The sequence below is a fragment of the Octopus sinensis genome, linkage group LG12 (assembly GCF_006345805.1).
Source record: "Octopus sinensis linkage group LG12, ASM634580v1, whole genome shotgun sequence".
Lineage (NCBI taxonomy): Eukaryota > Metazoa > Mollusca > Cephalopoda > Octopoda > Octopodidae > Octopus > Octopus sinensis.
In genome coordinates this window covers 44,030,596-44,052,951 of record NC_043008.1, presented here as the reverse complement: position 1 = coordinate 44,052,951, position 22,356 = coordinate 44,030,596, and positions in this window count along the sequence as shown.

The following is a 22,356-nucleotide window of genomic DNA, read 5'->3' as shown; positions in this document are numbered from 1 at the left end:
TACCTGCGGATTGACCGACGGTGGCTTTGATGGCCGACAGTTTGAATTATAATATGCTTTGAAAATGTTTTGATTGGTAGTGTCAAGTGACACTTTTTAGCGCCATTCGTTAAGGCTGACACGGTTGAGTGAGCGAGTCTAGTGGTAGAACGAAAGAATCAATGCTTTGAATGTTTTCTGTCGGGTGTTGTGGAGAATGAACACGTGATTAAGTTTAGAACATTGAATAAGTTTCCCGCTACGTCCGTGCGTTAGTTTTCGTGGCTGTATATTTTGCGCCTAAATTGAGTGCAGCTCCTCAATCTCCACACGAGACATAGCTCCAGTTTTGTCAGCCGGTTTGTCAGCATCGCAGGAACCGAACGATTGAGGGGTCACCTCGAGAGGATTTTCAGAAAATTGTCCATGGTACCGATCAAATAAGTCGAACTCGGGGGTCTATATTTTTCGGAAATGGTCTTCAGCACCATTCGGCTGTGATTGTAGTCATCATGTCTGTTTTATAATTGTATATTTACATATTATCTCATCAAAATACAGTAAATAGCAATCATTTGCCAGGTGTGAAAATAGCGTTCTGAAATTGTAAACTTGGTGAGTAAATTATTACAAACTAAGAATTATACACGCACACATATATCTATACACAAAACATATACATGTATTTATATATAAATGTATAGGTGTGTGTATGTGTGTGTGTTTGTGTGTGTATTTATATATAATATATATACATACGCACACACACATATATACATACTTACATACATATATGTGTATATGTATGTATATATATATATACATACATACACACAGTCACACATACGTATATATGTATGTATGTATATATTTATATATATATATGACTGTATCGCATACTCGATATATCATATGTATATACATATACACATATATGAATACAAACACGCACGCACACACAGATAGATTGATAGATATAGATAGATATATAGATAGATAAATAGATAGATAGATAGATAGATAGATAGATAGATAGATAGATAGATAGATGGATAGATAGATAGATAGATAGATAGATAGATAGATAGATAGATAGATAGTTAGATAGATAGATAGATAGATAGATAGATAGATAGATAGATAGATAGATAGATAGATAGATAGATATGTTTCTTTATTAGCCACACAGGGCTGCACACAGATAGAACAAATTACAAGGTAGAGCTTTTCTTTTGAAGGTATTAAAAAAAAAAAAAAATAGGAAGGGGGAGGTTCGATCAAAAGGGATCGTAAAAGGAGAGAAAGAGGACAAAAAAAAAGGGGGGTAAAAAAAAAAAAAAAAAAAAAAAAAAAAAAAAAAAAGGGGGGAGAGGAAAAAAAAAAAAAAAAAAAAAAAATGATCAATAGGGATCGTTATCACAGAAATGTCAATATGAAGTGTAAAGGGGAGGACAGGTGAGGTTTATCGTGGAAAGAAAAGCCTACGGAAAAGACCACGGTAACCTCGGTCAATGAAGTCACATTTTATATTTCTTTTTTTTTTTTTTTTGCAAATAAGTAACTCTCTGTTTTCGATTTCTGGGTTCATAGGACTATGCTCAAGGTGGCTTCGTCATTCATACGTGCCATTCTTGCAACATTCACCCATCTTTTTTTAAAACATTCGCTAGACAAAACTTGCCTCTCTACTCTCACTTTCTTTTCAAGTGGTACTTGAAGAAGTTGATGAGAGATTGACCAGAGAGGAAAGTGTTTGTCTCCAATCCTTTCAGACGCGTCCACCAGATACATTCTTTCGCCATAGCCACACAAGGATGATGAAAATAGCTCTTCCTTCCGTTTGAAGGAAGGAGGCGTGACATATTGACGATAGACTCAGCTGATAAACCGACTCGTCCCACACGTGACAGCAGTTGTTCGACATAAGCCCACAGGTCGGAAATTGTTGGACACTGAACGAGTGCGTGCAGAACGGTTTCGTCGCTCTGACCGCATCTCGGGCAGGTCGGCCCCGTGTTTCTCGAGCCGTGTCTGTAGAGCTTATCCCGAACGGGTAGCGCTTCTCGGTAGCACTGCCAGGCCAGGATCTCTGGAAGTTGTCCATGGGCCCTGGCCCGAAAGTCGTCCCGAACAGGCGGGTCAGGTACCCTCGTCGACGTCCAGGTTCGCCCCGAGCTCGTCGTCGTACCTCCCCTCCACTAAACCCCTATAGAATGCTTTGGTTGTGTTGAAGTCACTTAAGGTCGACCCAGGACGGCAGAGTTGCTTGAGAGCAACGCGACACTCGCGGTGCCATTCAGATAGATAGATAGATAGATAGATAGATTGATAGATAGATAGATAGAGAGATAGATAGATAGATAGATAGATAGATAGATAGATAGATAGATAGATAGATAGATAGATAGATAGATAGATAGATAGATATATAGATAGAATGGTTGCTGATGTCTGGCTGAAATGTTTTGGCTTCTTTCTCTTTTGATTTCTCCAATCAGAATGTAGGCAACAACCAGTACCGTTATCACCTGTCTTTATCAAAATACATTATTATTTTATCATAATACCTATATTTGTTTCATTTCTCACAGAATAGATAACGACATATCTACATCACTGTTTCTCTTTTATTTTTGCTGCAGTTGATACAATTCCCATCTTATTAACGAAACCCCCGTCCACCACTCGCACCACCCAAAGAGAGAGAGAGAGAGAAAGAGAGAGAGAAAAAAAAAGCAAGTACGAAAAAGCTAGGTACACTTTTTATTTTTAATGTAGCAGATAGAGATATTTTGTAAAACATTACTCTCGATAGTGCAAGAACGGTTAAATTATGAATGATTTTTTTAAAGAGTAATTGTATCGTTCGTCTTCTTTTGTTGGTGCGTTTGGGAAGGAAACCAAATTGTTAATCTTACTTATTTATAAGACTAAGACGTTTCTCTTTTCACATTGCTTACACACTTCTTCTTTTACTTCTTCTTCTTCTTCTTCTTCTTCTTCTTCTTCTTCTTCTTCTTCTTCTCTTCTTCTTCTTCTTCTTCTACTTCTTCTTCTTCTGCTTCTTCTCTTCCCCTTCTCCTTCTTCTTCTCCTTCTCCTTCTTCGTCTTCTTCTCTTCCCCTTCTCCTTCTTCTTCCTTTTCTCCTTCTTCTTCTCTTTCTTCTTCTTCTTTTACTTCTCTCCCCTCTTCCCCTTCTTCTTCTTCGTCTTCTTCTTCTCTTCCCCTTCTCCTTCTTCTTCTTTTTCTTCCTTTTCTCCTTCTTCTTCTTCTTCTCCTCCTCCTCCTCCTCCTCCACCCCCTCCTCCACCCTCCTGCTATTATTGCCCCTTCTACTTATTTCTCACTATAAAACTAGATTCTCATTTGTTTTTGTTCGTTGAAATCCCCCTCCCCCTCCCCATCATCATCACCATCACCATCACCATCATCCTAGTCGTCGTCCTCATCAACTTTTATTTTCCTTCTTCTTTTTCTTCTTCTTCTTCTTCTCTTCTTCTTCTTCTTCTTCTCCCACTGCTCTCCTTCTCCCGCTTCGTTTTTTTCTCCGTCTTCTTCTGCACAACGCATTCACAAGCTTCTGAGAAATAGTGTTAAAAGTGAATATTAACCAATGAAATATATTCAAAAAGAAGTAGAAAAAAAAACTGACAGAGATTCTGTTGTTATGCTTTTTATCTTTGCCAAGTTTTCAAAATTTTTTCAGACTTATACATACCACACTTCAGTATTCCATTCCGAGTCATTCAATATTCGATATTATCAAACCGTTTAAATATGAAATCTATATATATAAAGCTGAAGTTGTCTGTGTATTGCATGTTTGGTAGCCTTAAAAGAACACTGTGAGCTCCGAGACCTTGCGGCGCAAGTTGGCCAAAATTGAGAGTATGATAGAAGGCTTGTTCTTCCTCCCGTAGAAGAAAAAAACTCAAATCGGACCATGTTAACACCAAAAATTATTTACATCAAAAAGGAGAATAAGTCTCATACTAAAAACTGAACTAAACTCGAAAAATAGAATCAAAGACATTGGACCCCTGGTACTTCCAGTAGTCCGAAAAAGAAAATACTTCCAGTAGTCCGAAAAAGAAGATACTAAAAGAAAATACTTTTAGATTAATAGATATGTCCTCACTGATAAAAGTATATCTATAAAGGAACTTGACAAATTAAGTAAATATATTGACCTGGAAATTGAAATGCAAAAGATGTTTTTGTTATTGTAGGTGCAGTAGGTATGATAAGAAAAGGGATTTCAGAAATATAGTTATGATCCCAGGAGAACCATGTTTCTCAGAAATCCAAAAGATCGTTGCGACAAGTACTACCCACGTCCTTAGAAAAACCCCACATAGTTAAATGCCTGTATTGTATTACATGAAGATATTTCGCTACCATGCCTGCCACTTCCCCACCTCACTCTTTCAGTCATAATGTAATATCTCTTAACCTTCACTCGGCCCAAGACACTGGCAAATGACTGTAACAAACATGCATATTAAAAGTAAAATAAATAATAATAACAGTAATAACCGTTAATAAGGAGAGACACACGAATATGAAAGAAGAAAGCAAAGGACCACTGATGCAGTCACAGAAGTGTGACGAAAGTACTCTGTCTGAAGAAAATTAACACCAAATATATAGTGCGTGTGTCTTTATTGGCTAAACTAGCAAAATGACTATTTCTAAACAACATCTGTTTCAACACACGATTTCACATCAAGAATCTTGCAAAACAAATGTATAACCGTAAGTGTAATACTACTTTCTGATATAGGTACAACGGTTGTAGGAATAAGTTGATTACATCGACAGTAGTACTCAACTTGTACTCAATTTATCAACCCCGAAACGATGAAAGGCAAAGATGCTAATGAAAATGACAATAATAATAATAATGACTGCCTTGATGCAGTCCCAGGCAGTGACTCCCATAGCTTCTGATTTCAACTGATTGGAATGATACAACTGCTGGGCTACGGCAAATATTCTGCACCATACCACAAACGTTTCTTGGCAGTTGCTTGACCTTAACCAGAGAAGCATGTCTCTTAGTGGCTGAGAGTATGTGCCTTTCTGTTTACGAGCGGGAGTAATGAAAGAGCATCATAGCAATGTGTTGAGACGAATTTCTCTGGAGCTTGAATAACTCAGCCCTGGAAACATGGTTCTTTTGTTCATCTTAAATAATCCTCGTTCAGGGATCTTTTGTATGTATAGTATATATATGTATAAAATCAATTTGAAAAGACGAGGCACGTTTTCCTTGAGGTAGCGAAAAGTATTGCTATAAGACACATGTGAATAGATAAATAAATATTTTATATCTTCTTAAGAAAATATTTATAATATTTATTCTGTAACTCGGAATGCAACCTATATTTTAACCTCGTTTAATGCAAAATGTCAGTTATTGAACGTTTCAACGCAACAGATGAATTTTAATCGGCCTTAACGCGTATATCATACTTTTGGTTGAGAGGACAATGGAATCGCTTCATTTACAGATATATGTCCAGACTAAAGCAGTCTATGTCGTTGTAGAATTTCTATTCATATGTCAAGTGTATATTTATTTCCACTAATTATCGTATCGCTGGTGGATTTATACAAATGACGACAGTCGAGAAATTACAATACGTGGCTGGAAATCGACATTTAAAATTCACATTCCGCAAACACATATAAAAGATGCATATATACACACTCACATACGTCGACACAAACACACACATACAGACAAATTCATACATATTTATATGTATATATTTGTGTATGTGTGTATGTGTGTGTACGTGTGTGGAGACGCGTGGCTTAGTGGTTAGGGTGTCAGCATCATTATCGTAAGATTATGGTTACGATTCCTGGACCGAGCGGGGCATTGTGTTCTTGAACAAAAGACTTCATTTCTCTTTGCTCCAGTCCACTCAGCTGGCAAAAATGAGTAACGCTGTGATGGACTGGCGTCCCGTCCAGCTGGGGTACACATACGCCATAGAAACCGGGAAACCGGGCCCATAAGCCTGGCTAGACTTTAAAAAGGGCGCATTTATTATATATATATATATGTATATATGTATATATATATATATAATAGATATATATATATATATATATATGTATATTATAGATATATATATATATAATTATATATATATATTATATATATATATATATATATATATACATACATATATATATATATGTGCATATATATATAATACATATATGTACATACATATATATCATACATACATATAATATACATACATTATAATATATATAATATATATAATATATATCTATATATATATATTATAAAATATTATTCGAGACAAAACCACTATTTTGCAAAACAAACAAGGAAAGACTTAATCAATACATAAAATTTTAATAAATAGTCAAAAAAAACCGCCACTACAATCGTTTCTTGTCTTGATCGACAATCTTCAGGTGGACTTCCAATCTAAAAAATCAATATTTTAAAATATAAAAATAATAATTTTAAAATAATTAAAGTATGAATGAAAAAATATAAGTATATAATCCATATATAACCTATCTATATCCATATATAATCAATATATAACAATATATAAACTAAAAAAACCTATCAACAATTAAATATAAAATATAAAATATAAAAATATAAAATATAAAATATAAAATATAAAACAAAACAAAAAAAATAATAATAATATAATAATAAACTATATATACACCCATACGCATATACCTAATTATATATAACCATATCTAACTACATACACTAAATCACACACCTATATATATATCTCCCTATGTATATTGAGGTTTATAAGTTAGTATAGGTATGTGTATAAGTCGTGGGTCTGTGGTTTACGAGTGTGTATTTGTGTGTGAATGTTTAGGTTAGGGAGATTGCTATATAGGTTTGTTATAGAGTTTACAAAGGGAGATTTATCGTTATATGTTTTTAGGAGTTTTGGTTTATCATGGTTTTTTAGGGAATTCGTGGTAATTTGTCTATTTTCGATGTTGGTTGTTTTATTACATTGTTTCATTCATAATTTTTGAGTGGTGTTCGTTTTGCCACGTGAATAACCGGGAGGTGGACTAGCGTTGTTTGGAATTGTGAATGGAATAGTGTAGTAGTGAGGTAGGCATAGAGAATGGTTTGGGTTACTGCAAGTTGTTTGTTAGTCTTTTTTTACATATTATTTCTATGGTAACGTATTTTGGTTTGATTTTTTAATGGCTAAGAATTTAATTTCACTTCATAATTTGACACTGAATTGTAAGTATGTATTTTATTTACCTTTATGTCATATTGTTATTTTTGATATTCTGGTTATTTACGATGTATTTAATGTTGTTTTCATAGGAGTGTTTATGTATATGAGATTGTGTGCGAGTTTTAGTTGTATAATTTATTTATCTGTATGAGTGTGGGTGTGTAAATATTGTTGTATATATTGAGTTTAGTGAGTATGTATATGCGTATATGTGAGGGAGTATATGTATCTGTTGTGTGTGTGTGTTTTGCGTGTGTGTGTGTTTGTGTGTGAATGTGTATATGGGTTTGTTATTTAGGTTTTGGATGTATGAGTTAATTTGTCTGTGTGGGAGGGAGTGGGTTTGGTGTATATGGAGGTTTATAAGTTAGTTTTGGTATGTGTATAAGTCGTGGGTCTGTGGTTTACGTGTGTGTTTGTGTGTGAATGTTTAGGTTAGGGGGATTACTATATATGTTTGTTATAGAGTTTAGCAAAGGGAGATTTATCGTTATGTTTTTTAAGAGTTTTGGTTTATCATGGTTTTTTTAGGGAATTCGTAGTAATTTGTCTTTTTTCGATGTTGTTGTTTTATTATATTGTTCATTCATAATTTTTGAGTGGTGTTCGTTTTGCCACGTGAATTTTATTTTTAATTCCATTTATTCCATTTCTCCATTCATTAATTAGAGATGTTCGTTTCCAGAGCGGTTATACTTTTTATATATGTTAAGTTCCTTGGTAAAGTATTTTGTTTGGTGTATATGTTGAGGCTTATATGTACTTGTGGGTGTGTGTGAGTGGTGGGAGTTTGTATTTGTTATGGGTGTGGGTTTACGAGTGGTTTTGTTGTGTGTGATGTATAGGTTAAAGGAATTGCTATATAAGTATGCTTTAGTGTTTAGTAAAGGGAGGTTTTATCATTTCTGTTTTGTGAGTTTTAGCTTATCATGGTAGTTTTATAAAAGAATCCATTCATAATTTTTGTGTTTATTTGTCTGTGTGGGGTTGAGTGGGTTTTTGGAGTATATGTTGAGGTTATATGTATGTATTGGTATGTGTAAGTGGTGTGGGTATTTGTATATGTCGTGGGTGTGTGGTTTACGTGTTGTATTGTGTGTGAATGTTTAGGTTAGGGGGATTGCTATATAGGTTTGTTATAGAGTTTAGTAAAGGGAGATTTTATCATTATATGTTTTTATGAGTTTTGGTTATCATGGTAGGTTTATAAGGAATTTGTAGTAATTTGTGTCTATTTGCGATGTCTGTTGTTTTATTGCATTGTTTCATCATTCATAATTTTTAAGTAGTTTCGTTTTACCAAGTGAATATTTTTTAATTCCATTTATTCTATTTCTCCGTTCATAGTTTTGAGTGATGTCCGTTTTCTAGAGCGTGAATGTGGGTTGTATGTGTGTGTGTGTGGGAGTATGAATAAGTATTGTGTTGAAGTATTTAGCTATTTTATTTATTTATAGTTGCCTAGACATTTTTATGTGTATGTATAGGGAGATATATATATAGGTGTGTGATTTAGTGTATGTAGTTAGATATGGTTATATATAATTAGGTATATGCGTATGGTTTATATATAGTATTATTATTATATTATTATTTTTTTTTTTTTTTTGTTTTAATTATTTTATCTTTTATATTTTATATTTTATATTTTATATTTAATTGTTGATAGGTTTTTTTAGTTTATATTGTTTATATATTGATTATATATGGATTATAGATAGGTTATATATGGATTATATACTTATATTTTTTCATTCATACTTTAATTATTTTAAAATTATTATTTTTATATTTTAAAATATTGATTTTTTTAGATTGGAAGTCCACCTGAAGATTGTCGATCAAGACAAGAAACGATTGTAGTGGCGGTTTTTTGACTATTTATTAAATTTTATGTATTGATTAAGTCTTTCCTTGTTTGTTTTGCAAAATAGTGGTTTTGTCTCGAATAATATTTTATAATATTTTACTATAAAATCGATTTAATCCTAAATCTGATTTTTTCCCTGTAAATTTGGATTTATTCCCTAATATTTATTATTAATATATATATATATATATACATACATATATATTACATACATATTATATATATATATATATATATATATATATATATACAAGATATATATACATATATAAATAAATATTTGTGTGTATGTGTGTGTGTGCGTGCGTATGTAGCAAAAACACAAGATAACGGTCGAGCACAAACAGATCATATTTGACTGGCCTGTAAAATAGCATACTTTTTAACTGTGGCCGTATATATACAAACACTTGCATTGATTTTCTCGCAGTAGAAAAAGAAAGAAGTATTCCGAAAAATATTGTAGTCTGTACGTAAATTTGAAATTAGGTTCACTAATCTCTCTCTTCCTCCCTCTCTCTCTCTCTTCTTCTCTTCTTCTCTCTCCTCCACTTCATCGCTTCTGTCTCTCTCTCCCTCCCTTTGTGTAGTACACACTCCGTCTCTTTCTCTCTTCCCTCTGTCTGTCTGCCTCTCTCTCTTTCGCTCTGATATTTGTGTCTTTTTGTTGACATCTAATATACTAGAATGCCTTCATTTTAAATGTTGTGTTATTAATTCAATAACATAGCCTTGTTTACTACTTACTGAAGATATTCAGCCATATTGATACAGTAACTATATTAAATATTAGGGAGTATACCATTGAAACGATATCGTTGAAAGTTTAATTAAATTTTATTTACTTAATCCATAAAGTTTAGAAAAAATTATTTCGTTTCACATTCGACACCGTGACAATAAATCTGGCTTGCCTTTCAAGAAGGCCAAAGGATTTCAACAGCCAGCGATCGGTAAAGAAAATCATGTGATTGTTCTTGGGGGTGGGTGGCATGAAAAAGAGCGTCTCGCTTCTTATTAATCAGGAATGCAAATATTATGAAAACTGAGTTTGCATCCTCAAAAATTTTAGAGGTCTCAATGGGAGGAAGGTACCGAACACAAATTTCAAAAGGATTCATATTTATCAAAGAAATGCACTTTAGTAACTAACTAGGCAATCTTCAAATTGCATTGGTCAGTGGTCACCGATCCACAACAGAGTCCAGATCTGTCACTCTGTTGACAACAACTCTTTGTGGACAAAGATTTGATAGCAAAGACGAAGTGGAATTGATTGTGATGAAGTGAATAAAAAAATACAATGCAGAGCTGGATTTTTTCAATGACGATTCGAGAGTCGGTGGGGGTCAACGAATGCACAAAAAAGTATCGATTGCGAAGGAGACAATAATGATTAGTCATATAGTTGTAGTTTTTGTGCAGGAGGGAAAATTCTATAAGTAAGTGCTATTTGAACGAGTTACATAACTTAATAGAAGAGTTAAGCCTATTTATTCCTACACTTGCATTTCTCTTGTTAAAACTCTCATATACATTCTTGTATGTGTGCAGTGGGGTGCATGTGTATATATCTATAGACACACACACACATACATATTATATATATATATATATATTATATATATATATATATATATATATATATATATATATTATATATATATAAATATATATATATATGTAAATAGTAAAGGGTTACTCCAAACATTTACTGGTGTGTAGGTCTAAGTAAAGCTGTATATATTAAAATAATAATGGTAATGCTATATACTTTGGAATAAACCTTGTTATTATTATTGTTGATATCATATATATATATATATATATATAATATATATATATATTATATATATATATATATATATAATATATATATATATATATATATGCAGACATATATATATAATCAGCAAGTAAACAGTATCCTTCAATACTTTTGTCTTTTGCTGCCAGCGTGTGACAAATAAATGACAACATGGCCTTAAAATATTTTACCACTTTAGACAGAATAAGAGTGCAGTATCTAAAGGCGAACATTTATCTCACAAATAATACATGTGTGCGTGCTCCTACGCATACCTGTATATGTATATATATAAAATGTGCATACGCGCGGGTGTGTGTGTGTGTGAGTGTGTGTTTCCATTTTCAATACATATCATTGCACATGCGCTACGCATAAACGATATTCAATTACAGACATCCACAATCATGCACACATAAGCAGAAACTTTTGCTGTGAATCTTCGTTATAGTAATATAATTGCCATCATGTATGAAAAAGCTGTCTACTTTGCTTAAAGGTCTCAAACCACCCAACAATGCATGGCAAATTTTTCCTTTTTCACTCGCCTCAACAATAGTAGAGATACAATTATAGTGCTTCACTTCTGCTGTCCAATTATTGAATTAATTGGCCAATTACGTTTACGACAACACATTTTGGTTAAGATTCAAACTGAAGTATTACCAAATTTATTCGTTACGAATAATTTGGGAAATTTAGAAGCAAACCCCACAAAATGACTTTATATAGGTACGTAAAGTTTCCTTCTTGTCGCGAACGACAATGGGATTGCGCTTAGAACGTTCCTCTCTGAGGTACAATTCCGGAGATAGTTGTTTATGGAAGACCAGTGGTTACCTATGCATATCTGTTTCCCATCTCCATGTCACCGATGTTGTGCAAAAAAACAAAAAGGCAACCGGCGATATACATCTTGGCACCAGAAGCGTGGCAAGTTATTATCCACAATTTACTGAACTGGATTGACGAGAAATAAAATGATTTGCTCAAGAACGTAATATACAACCCGGTCCAGGAATCTAACTCACAACCAATGGGCCATGAACTGGATTTATTCAATGACAATTCGATAGTTTCTGGGGATCAACGAATGAGCAAAAATGTATCAATTGCGAAGGAGACAATAACGAGTAGTCATACAGTTGTATTTTGTGTGCAGAAGGGAAAAGTCTATAAGTAAGTGCTATTTGAACGAGTTACATCACTTAATAGAAGGATTAAGCCTCTTTATACGTACGTTTGCATTTCTATACATATACATACATATAAATACATATGCACACATAAATAAATACATAAATATAAATATATACGCAAATATAAAAAAATTAATTAATTGTTTTTGCTAATTAAAGTTTCACAAGTGCGTTCATGGTGGGACACCGTTGCTAGCTCTGCTTCATTTCAATATTTAAAAGGTCATCTGATGCATCGCTTTTGGGGAATGAGAGAGTTTGATGTTGCTGTAGTATTTTCCGTTTCCAGCCGCCCCTCTTGACTAGAGGAAATCCAGATTTATTTTGAAGACAGCTACATCCACCCCAAGTCTCTCGTTATTGGAAAGCTATGATCTCTTGAGGCCCAAGAAGTTGTACTTTCTATTTCTCTAACCTTCCTCCTCTCTTTTCATCTTCTTGTCTACTCTTTCTTTCAGTGAAAACGTGAATCCTCGAGACCTAACAGCCATCTCCCTTTTTCTCCATTTCTTCGGTGGCAACTAAATTCACTCTATTTACATTATTTACATTCGACGGACATTTGTTCTCATCTTGTTTGTTGTTAACACAACGTTTCGGCTGATATACCCTCCAGCCTTCTTCAGGTGTCTTGCGGAAATTTGAACATGGGTTCTCATTCGGTTTCCTTTTTTATTTTATCTGTATCTACTATTATATTATTATTCCGAGCTTTTGCTAAAACTTTATTATAAAACACTGGTGTCAACACTTGACAGATGACCAGCAATTTCATGGGCAAAGTGCAAGTCAATTTCGTTGACCCTGTGTTAATTTGATACTTATTTTAACGATCCCGAAAGGATAATAGTCAAAGGAGACCCTCATAGCAATTGAACACCGAGCGTAAAAATAAGCGAAACGCGGATAAGCGTTTTACCCTGCATGCTACGAATTCTGCCAACCCATCGCTTTAGATATTATACATCACATTAAACGTAATATTAAAAGGCATATATCGCCTGTCACATTAAAATGCTATAAAATCCTACGCGAAATATCGCTATTTAGCATTAATTTTTTAACATCCTTAATCTATGTATATTTAAGGTGGAGGAACATCATCGAATATCAGTTTCGCTAGAACACAACATCTCGATACGAGACTCTGGGCGAGTACCACAAATACATAACCCACCGTATGTTTCTGATTAATATGCAGATTTATTGGAAAATCCTGCAAAATATTTAGCTTGAGTTATACATTAATAATGCATAAGCCGTATTTGAAGAGTTAATTAAAATTCATAGATTAATCACATAAATAATTTATTGCTATATATGTTTTAAACTAATAAATTTCACCTGTGGAGGGAATATTTAAACGGTCCCTTCACCTACAGGAAAATATAAACAAATGCTCTTCAAAACACATCCGACAGGAAACATTTCATTTTTCAAGGAGAAATAAATTATGTCTGGAGAAATGTTAAGTATCAGGTTTTTTAGCCTCTCCATGGAGCACAACTGTTTAACTGGGGTAGCTTTGTTATATGAAATTGTATTATATACATATATATGTACATATAAATGTGTGTATATATATACATATGCATACATATACATATATATACATATACTTATATATACATATATATACACACACATATATATATATATACATATACATATATATAGATATACATACATATATATATATATATTATATATATATACATATACATATACATATACATATATATATATACATATACATATACATATACATATACATATATATATATATATGTGTATATGTATACATATACATACATATATATATATATATACATACATATATACATATGTATAAATATATACATATACATACATACATATATGTATATATAATATATATATATATATATATATATATATATATATATATATATAATATATATATATATATATGCATGTGTGTGTATATATTTGTGTGTCTCTGTTTGTTCCCTCAACATCGCTTGACAACCGATGCTGGTCTGTCTACGTCCCCTAACTTAGCGGTTCGGCAAAAGAAACCGATAGAATAAGTAATTACAAAGAATAAGTCCTGGCGTCGATTTGTTCGACTAAAAGGCGTTGCTTCAGCATGGCCACAGTCAAATTACAGAAACAAGTAAAAGAGTAAAAGATTATAGGGAATAGAGTAGATAAAAATCCAGTTTTACATATGCTTCATTGCTATTACAATCTCGCAAGTAATAATTACCCAAATAAGGGGTAATCCGCTAGCTACTCATTGGGCCAAAGACACCTTAGCCAAATGAAGGTTATGATGTTGTCAAGGGATTCTATGTTAACTCGCAGAGGAATTAATTGAAAATACGTGGAAAGTACAGTGAGAGAACAAAAGGGAAATAATTTTTATGAAAGAATAGTGAAGGCTTTCCACCCTTTTTCGTCAAACAGTTCATTGGTAATGTGAATCACGACTTTCATATGTTCGGTTTTATTGGCAACAGGAATACCCTTTCGTAACAAGTTTATATTCATTTTTCTTCTATTCCCATGTCTTCCACGGAAAGCCTAAATAACATATATTCATTAGAAGCCGCAAGTCTGGACAAACTCCTCGCAAAAGGAGAAGAGCTCTTGGATTCATTATGTACCCCAATCGAATACATTTTCCTCATGCTAAAACATTTGTAATCTCAATTTTATTCGAGTTCATATAAACGTTACGTCTACAGTTTCTAATTGCTGGAAGTCAAAACAATAAAACTATAAAGAATAGGCTTAACAGGACAATCACATTTGTCCCCAATTCATCTGTAAGTGTTCACAAAAGTCGGAACATATAGTAATTTGGTCGAAGGATCAAGGTGTAAGAATTTATAAGCTTCTCGTCACACATTTTCGATCAAATCTGCCGTGAGTTAACATGGGATCCTAGACAACAATATAAGCTGCAGTTGACTGAGGTATCTTTGGCATATAACTAAAAAAAGGGTGAGTGCGACATATGTAATTAATAAGAATATATGTGTTTGTGTGTGTGCGCGTAGTTTATCATTTCAGTATATCTGCGCATGTCTAGATATGCATGAGAATGCATTCCTACAACGGAATATACAAATCAGCAGCACGTGCAATGACTGCAAATGCTGCACATTTACACACGTATATGCAAAGATACTCTGTTGATGTTGAAATTTCAATGAAGGAACCTTGGACGAAGGGTAGAAAACATCTGTCTATTGGCAAGGAACTTTGAAATGAAACTGGATAACACATACATACATATATACATACATACATACACACATACACACATACACACATATATACACATACATATACGTACATACATACATACATACATACGCACATACATACATATATACACACATACATACGCACATAGATACATACATACATACGCACATACATACATATATACACACATACATACATACATATATACATACATATATACCCATATATATACATACATTCTCTTCCTTCTATTAAATTCATTTGCCGGTTTTTTAATTTGTTTTCTTACATTTTCAAACGTTCAAAGGACAGTGTTTATATTGCCTATATTATACCACATTCCATATTTTGCATGGCAGACAGATTTTTATTTTTATTTGTTAATCTCAAACCATAACTGGTATTCAATGTATATCTCTACTTGGCTGTTATTTGGTCGTATGTGATGATTTCCTTACCGAATTTTACTATATACTTTTGTCAAACACTGAGAGCCTTTAATCTCAATCCTTTCTGTTAATCAGATACAACCTCTTGGTCAACACAAACTTCGTTAATTTCTTGGGATAATTATATTATATTCGGTACGCGGCTCTGTTATGGATGCGGTATAGAGTTAGAATATTCCTTGTTGTATAGTGTAGTGTCAAAATATACCTTTCTGCTAGACGTACAACGCCTGATATTTGGGGGAGATGAGGGCTAGTCAATTACATCGACTCCCCCAGTGATTGACCGGCATTTATTTGGTCGACCCTGAAAGGATGAAGGGCAAAGTCTACCTCAAGGGAATTTTAATCCTGTACTTAAGGAGGGACGAAATACCGCTAAGAATTTTGTCCGAAGTGATAACGATTCGGCCTCAATTTGAAGCCATTATTATTATCATGGTTATTATTTTTTGTTTTCCTTATGAATATTATTTTGATGATTGTTAGGAGGTGGAGAAGAGAGGGAGAAAATGTGGAAGGAGGTGGAAGACGAGGAAGAGGAGAAGAAAAAGAGGAGATGGAGGAGAAGAAGGGTTGAAAGGAGGCGGTAGAATATGCAGATGAAGTAAAAGAAGGAGAAAATGAAAATGAGATTGAAAGAAGTACTGTATTTCCGACCTATTAATACTGCTGCACTTCCACCGAAATTAGTATTAAAATAGCTAATAATTTCTGACCGTAGTACAAAGCCAAACGATTTAAAGAACGGTTCTAATCGGTAAAAATTAGATACCGGAACATGTGAGGAATCGGTGCATTCCCTTTATCGACGACTAACATAGAACGAACTTAGTGCAATATCAACAGTTTTGAAATCAAAATGCAAATTAAATAAGTAATTAGTAGAAAGCTCTCTCAATTTGTCCATCTAATGCCTTTTATAATACGTATAATAATATAAGTAAAGAATCCTGTTATGTTTTTAATTAGTTTTGCATAAATAGTATCTATAATAATTGGTCCATTTCTGTACTGTAATATGAAAGTGTCCTCCGATACATTGACCATACTATCACATCGTCCACGGGTCAGGGGGTTCCACATGAGTGAGTTACAAGATATGAATCTTTTTGATGGTCTTATCCCCGTCTAATAGATTCTAGTTGGTATTCATTAAAGCGTAGCGTTGGAAACATCTTTGGATTAGAGTGATACGTATACATACATATTTATGTATGGATGTATGTATACATAAATACATACATATATATACATATATATACATATATATATATAGTATATATATATATAATATATGTATATGTATATATATTATATATATATATATATATATATATATATATATATGCTCATACATATGTCAATATATATGCAGACACCCATATATATTTACATACATATGTAGATATATATGTATATGTGTATATATATATATATATATATATATATATATATATATATTATATATATATATATATATATATATATTATATATATATATATATATATATATAAACACATATACATACACATATATATACATATGCACTTATGTGTGCATGACTAGTGTGTATGTGCTTCTATATCCATAATCATGAATTCGTGAATATGTAAGTACATAGACAAACACATTTTTGTTATAATGTAAAGAAATTTTATTCATATATGCATATAATCGTTTACATATATAGTAGGCTAACACTCACACATACACACTCACACACACATAAAACACACACGCAAGCACTCGCACATATATTATATATAAACACAAACGTTTATTCTATAATATAGCAGTAAAGAAAGGCATGACACAGATAAATTTCCTGTAAATAAGATACTATATATTTAATGAACAACCGACGACAGTATTGTTTCATAACATACTTGGGCAATCACCCTCCGTTATATGGAAAAAAAAAACACGAGTGGAATATTTTGTCTGATACTGAAAGTAGATCATGGTGCGAAGCCTAGATTAACTCTGTGGACGGAGTGTCTTAGTACATTTTATGGTAAGTAAATTCAAATATATTAGTCCACTTTAAGGAAAGTATACGACTAAATCCTTTGGTATAATACCAGTTCGATAGAGCGCAGATTGTGACATTGATAAATGATCTAAGAAAGTATTGTCCACGAAATGTATTAAAATAAAATTATTACAGGTCATTCGGTCAAAGTGAATCTATACATATTTTCCAATATCGATCGAGATGCAAACAAACGACCTAGTCATTTAATATAAAGACTATTTGACAAATTGGTTGTACAATTGTAACTTGTAAGTTATATTATTAATGCGAAGCCCAACTAACATACACGCCATTATGCTAGGAGACATTAATTCTCATTTTCTTCAAGTTATTTCCCCCTTTTCTTTCAGAGTTACTAATAACTGACGCTAGGGTTTTATGAAATGTTTTTTTTTCATTCCTACCATAATGGAGATTTTAATAAATTAGTATTTACTGAGGAGTATTAAGTACATCATTGTTTAACGTAGTACAGTGTTGAATGGAATTATTACGAGTGATCTTTTAGCAACACATTAACTGTTACTATCCTAAGGTAGATTTAATTTGAAGATGGCTCAAAAAGTGCGTAACTGGTACTTAATTTATCTAGCCCGAAAGGATGAAAGGTAAAGTCGACCTCGGCGGAATTTGAACCCAGAACGTAAAGGCAGACGAAATACCTATTTCTTTACTACCCATAAGGGGCTAAACACAGAGGGGACAAACAAAGACAGACATAGGTATTAAGTCGATGACATCGACTCCAGTGCGTAGCTGGTACTTATTTAATCGAGCCCGAAAGGATGAAAGGCAAATCGACCTCGGTGGAATTTGAACTCAGAACGTTGCAGCAGACGAAATACCGCTAAGCATTTCGATGGCATAGAAACATTTCTGCCAGCTCGCCACAATCATAACTGAGATGGCTTTTTGAAAAGAATGGTATACACTTATACTCTTTTTACTCTTTTATTTGTTTCAGTTATTTGACTGCGGCCATGCTGGAGCACCGCCTTTGGTCGAGCAAATCGACCCCGGGACTTATTCTTTGTAAGCCCAGTACTTATTCAATCGGTCTCTTTTGCCGAACCGCTAAGTGACGGGGACGTAAACACACCAGCATCGGTTGTCAAGCAATGCTAGGGGTACAAACACAGACACACAAACACATACACATACATATATATACATATATACGACACGCTTCTTTCAGTTTCCGTCTACCAAATCCACTCACAAGGCTTTGGTCGGCCCGAGGCTGTAGCAGAAGACACTTGCCCAAGATGTCACGCAGTGGGACTGAATCCGGAACCATGTGGTTGGTTAGCAAGCTACTTACCACACAGCCACTCCTGCGCCTACTTATAGAAGTATATTCTTTGGAATATCCACTCACAACTGTAGATAACGTCTATAAACATCGTATCTGTTTGCATTTAGTCAATTTTTACTTTTCAGACTTAATTTCACAATGTAATCGGTTTTTGGACAAAACTTGTAACTGAAGGGAGCTACGACCGGGAGAAGAGAAAACATTGTGAAGAAGTTCACCCTAGAAAATTCCTCTAGAGCTTTTGCAGTTTTTGGTTTATTTTTGTTTTTCAGTTGTACAAATAAAATTGTTCGCTGATTGCATTCCTCCGAACATGCTTTCAATTTGAACGAAAATTGCATTCACAATATAGGTATGTGCCTGGGTGCTTTTGTGTCTGTGTGTGTCTCTCTACACAAGCACACACTCTAACCCATATACATTATTTGTATAATTTTCGTTGTCCATCTGCACACATCCATACACATACAGTAATGTGTTCGTAAATCTAGAAGTCATGTCTAATGCAAAACCATGTATACGCAAATATACATACACATGCATAGATAAGGATGAATGTATATATCTATGTCCCTTCCCACAAAACACTCACTCATTCTCCATACATACATACATACGTACATACATACATACATACGTACATACATACACACATACACACACACACATATTTATATATCAGAACCAATGTGAACGGTCGAATGCACACATACCTATGTCACATAGACATATAAATATGAAGGAGGAGAAAAACCTGCAAATCAATGTAAAAACTGTGCTTTTATAAGTAAATCGCCATGTGTACATAACGATGAATGCATTACGAAATATAAATATATATATCATATTGTCTGTGATATATAGATTGTAAATATTTAAATATACAACCAAACATAATGTGGTGAGTTGGAAGTATTTATCCGATATTATAAATAATGCGTGTATATATATATATATATATATATATATATGTATATACTTAAGGCATATACACACAAAAATATATTTATACATAATACACACACACACACACACAAAAAAAAATTATAGATGTGTTTATTTTATATGCTCTTATGTGCAAACACATATTCCACATATATTTTGTCGAAATATTTCTGATATAAATATATTGACATATACTATCAATTAAAATACACATACGTATACATGAATATGTATATACATGTGTGTGTTTGTCATACATGTACACGTCTGTGTGTGTGTGTGTGTGTGTGTGTGTGTTTACATATATGTAAATATATATGTGTGTGTACACAGATATATATGTGTGTGTTTGTGTGTGTATGTGTGTGTTTGTGTGTAATCATACTGAAATTCACAAATGAAATACAATAATATACAATTACATGTGTATATATTTTTATGTACCTGCATACGTATGTGAATGTGAGTGGGCGCGCGGTGGAAAGGGAGAGAGAGAGAGAAGGGGACAGAAGGAGAGTATGTCTGTGCATGTGTAAGAGAAAGAGAGACAGAGTGAGATAGAGAAAGAACGAGAGAATTAGCGTAAGTACTTCTCTCTCCACGTATGTTTCCCTTGTCTAAAGCATTATTTTTCATATCATTGTATGTACAGTCAGGCACACAATTTTTGTTTCCTTATTTCTTATACTAACGACACAGCACAGCCATAGAGTCTATAAAAAATATTCTGTCGTATTGACATTCGAAGAAAATAATAAACACACTGTTTCTCTCGATAGCGCTCGGAATATTTGCAAAGTAAATATTTATATCTGACAGAAAATGCACGTTTATCTCTTTTCTCCATATCTCTTTTTATTGTGTATGACAATTTTGTTAGATTTATTTCTATGCTAAATCTGTGACTGACTGAATTATAACTAAAGCAGTATACCATAATTAAATAAAACGGTGGGCTTTTTTTTGCATATTTTCTCTTCGCTAGAGTTTGAGAGTTACTATAAAAGGATGCGGGCCTGATGCGGTTTAGCAATAATGAACGGCGTCGCTCAGACACCCAATGGTACAGTTTCTAGACTTGTACAAAATTGCCTGTTTTTTTCCTGTTTGTTACCTATCATGTGGATGCTCCCCGCCCCCGGGTACAACTGAGAATAATTGCTACCTCACCGCTCAATGTGTTGATTTGCTAAAATCGGTGTTATGTTTGACACCTTTCTGAGCAAAACGCTTTCTACTTAACGTCAGCACACCGGCTGCGTCTTGGCGAAATTTGTTATAAAGTACTACCCATGCCATGTGTCTATTCTACGTGGGATGGAGAGATGCTGAAGTGATTACAGGAAATGTGACGAAAGATTTCCAGACGAAGGACATTAAATAAGGACAATGATAAATTTGAACTGAAGAACGAATATGCAGTGCGTGTGTTTATTTTGCAAGAATAAAGAAAATAAGGAAGAAAAATGACAATACCGAAATATAACAATATCTGTTACTAAGTAATATTGCGGAAATCAGTAAATTAGCGGTTCGGGGCAAAAACCGATAAAATAAGTACTAAGCTAACACAGAATAAGTGCTGGGGTCGATTTATTCGACTAATACACTTTAAGGCAGTGCTCCCGCTTGTCCGTAGTCGACTGACCGAAACAAGTAAAACATTATAATAATGTATAAAGAGAATATTTATTGGATTGGCAACTAAAATACCGCAATTTTTCTAAATGGTTTAATAAAGGCTAGGCTTTATACATACATACATACATGCATACATATATATATATGTATATATATATATATGTACTCTATATACACTCTTGTTTTGAATTCTATTTTGCCTTTTGTATTACCACACTTGTGTATATATGTATGATACGTGTGTGTATGTATATAAATAATTATGTATATATAATATATATATATATATATATATATATATATATGTATATATGTATGTATGAATTTATGTATATACAAACATGTATGTATGAATGTATACAGCATAAATAAATACACGAATGTCTACTATTTTAATGTCATATATTACATTTTCGGATGCAAATAAAATAATGCCTACTTTAAAGTGAAAGCTGCAAAAATGGAATGAGGATGATAAATAACAAAAAAAAAAACAATTTGAAGAGCAAAAGCGAACACTTGTTTCGAGCCTATGCTTATATTAACAGTATTTCTCTGCATTTAACGTACAACTTAA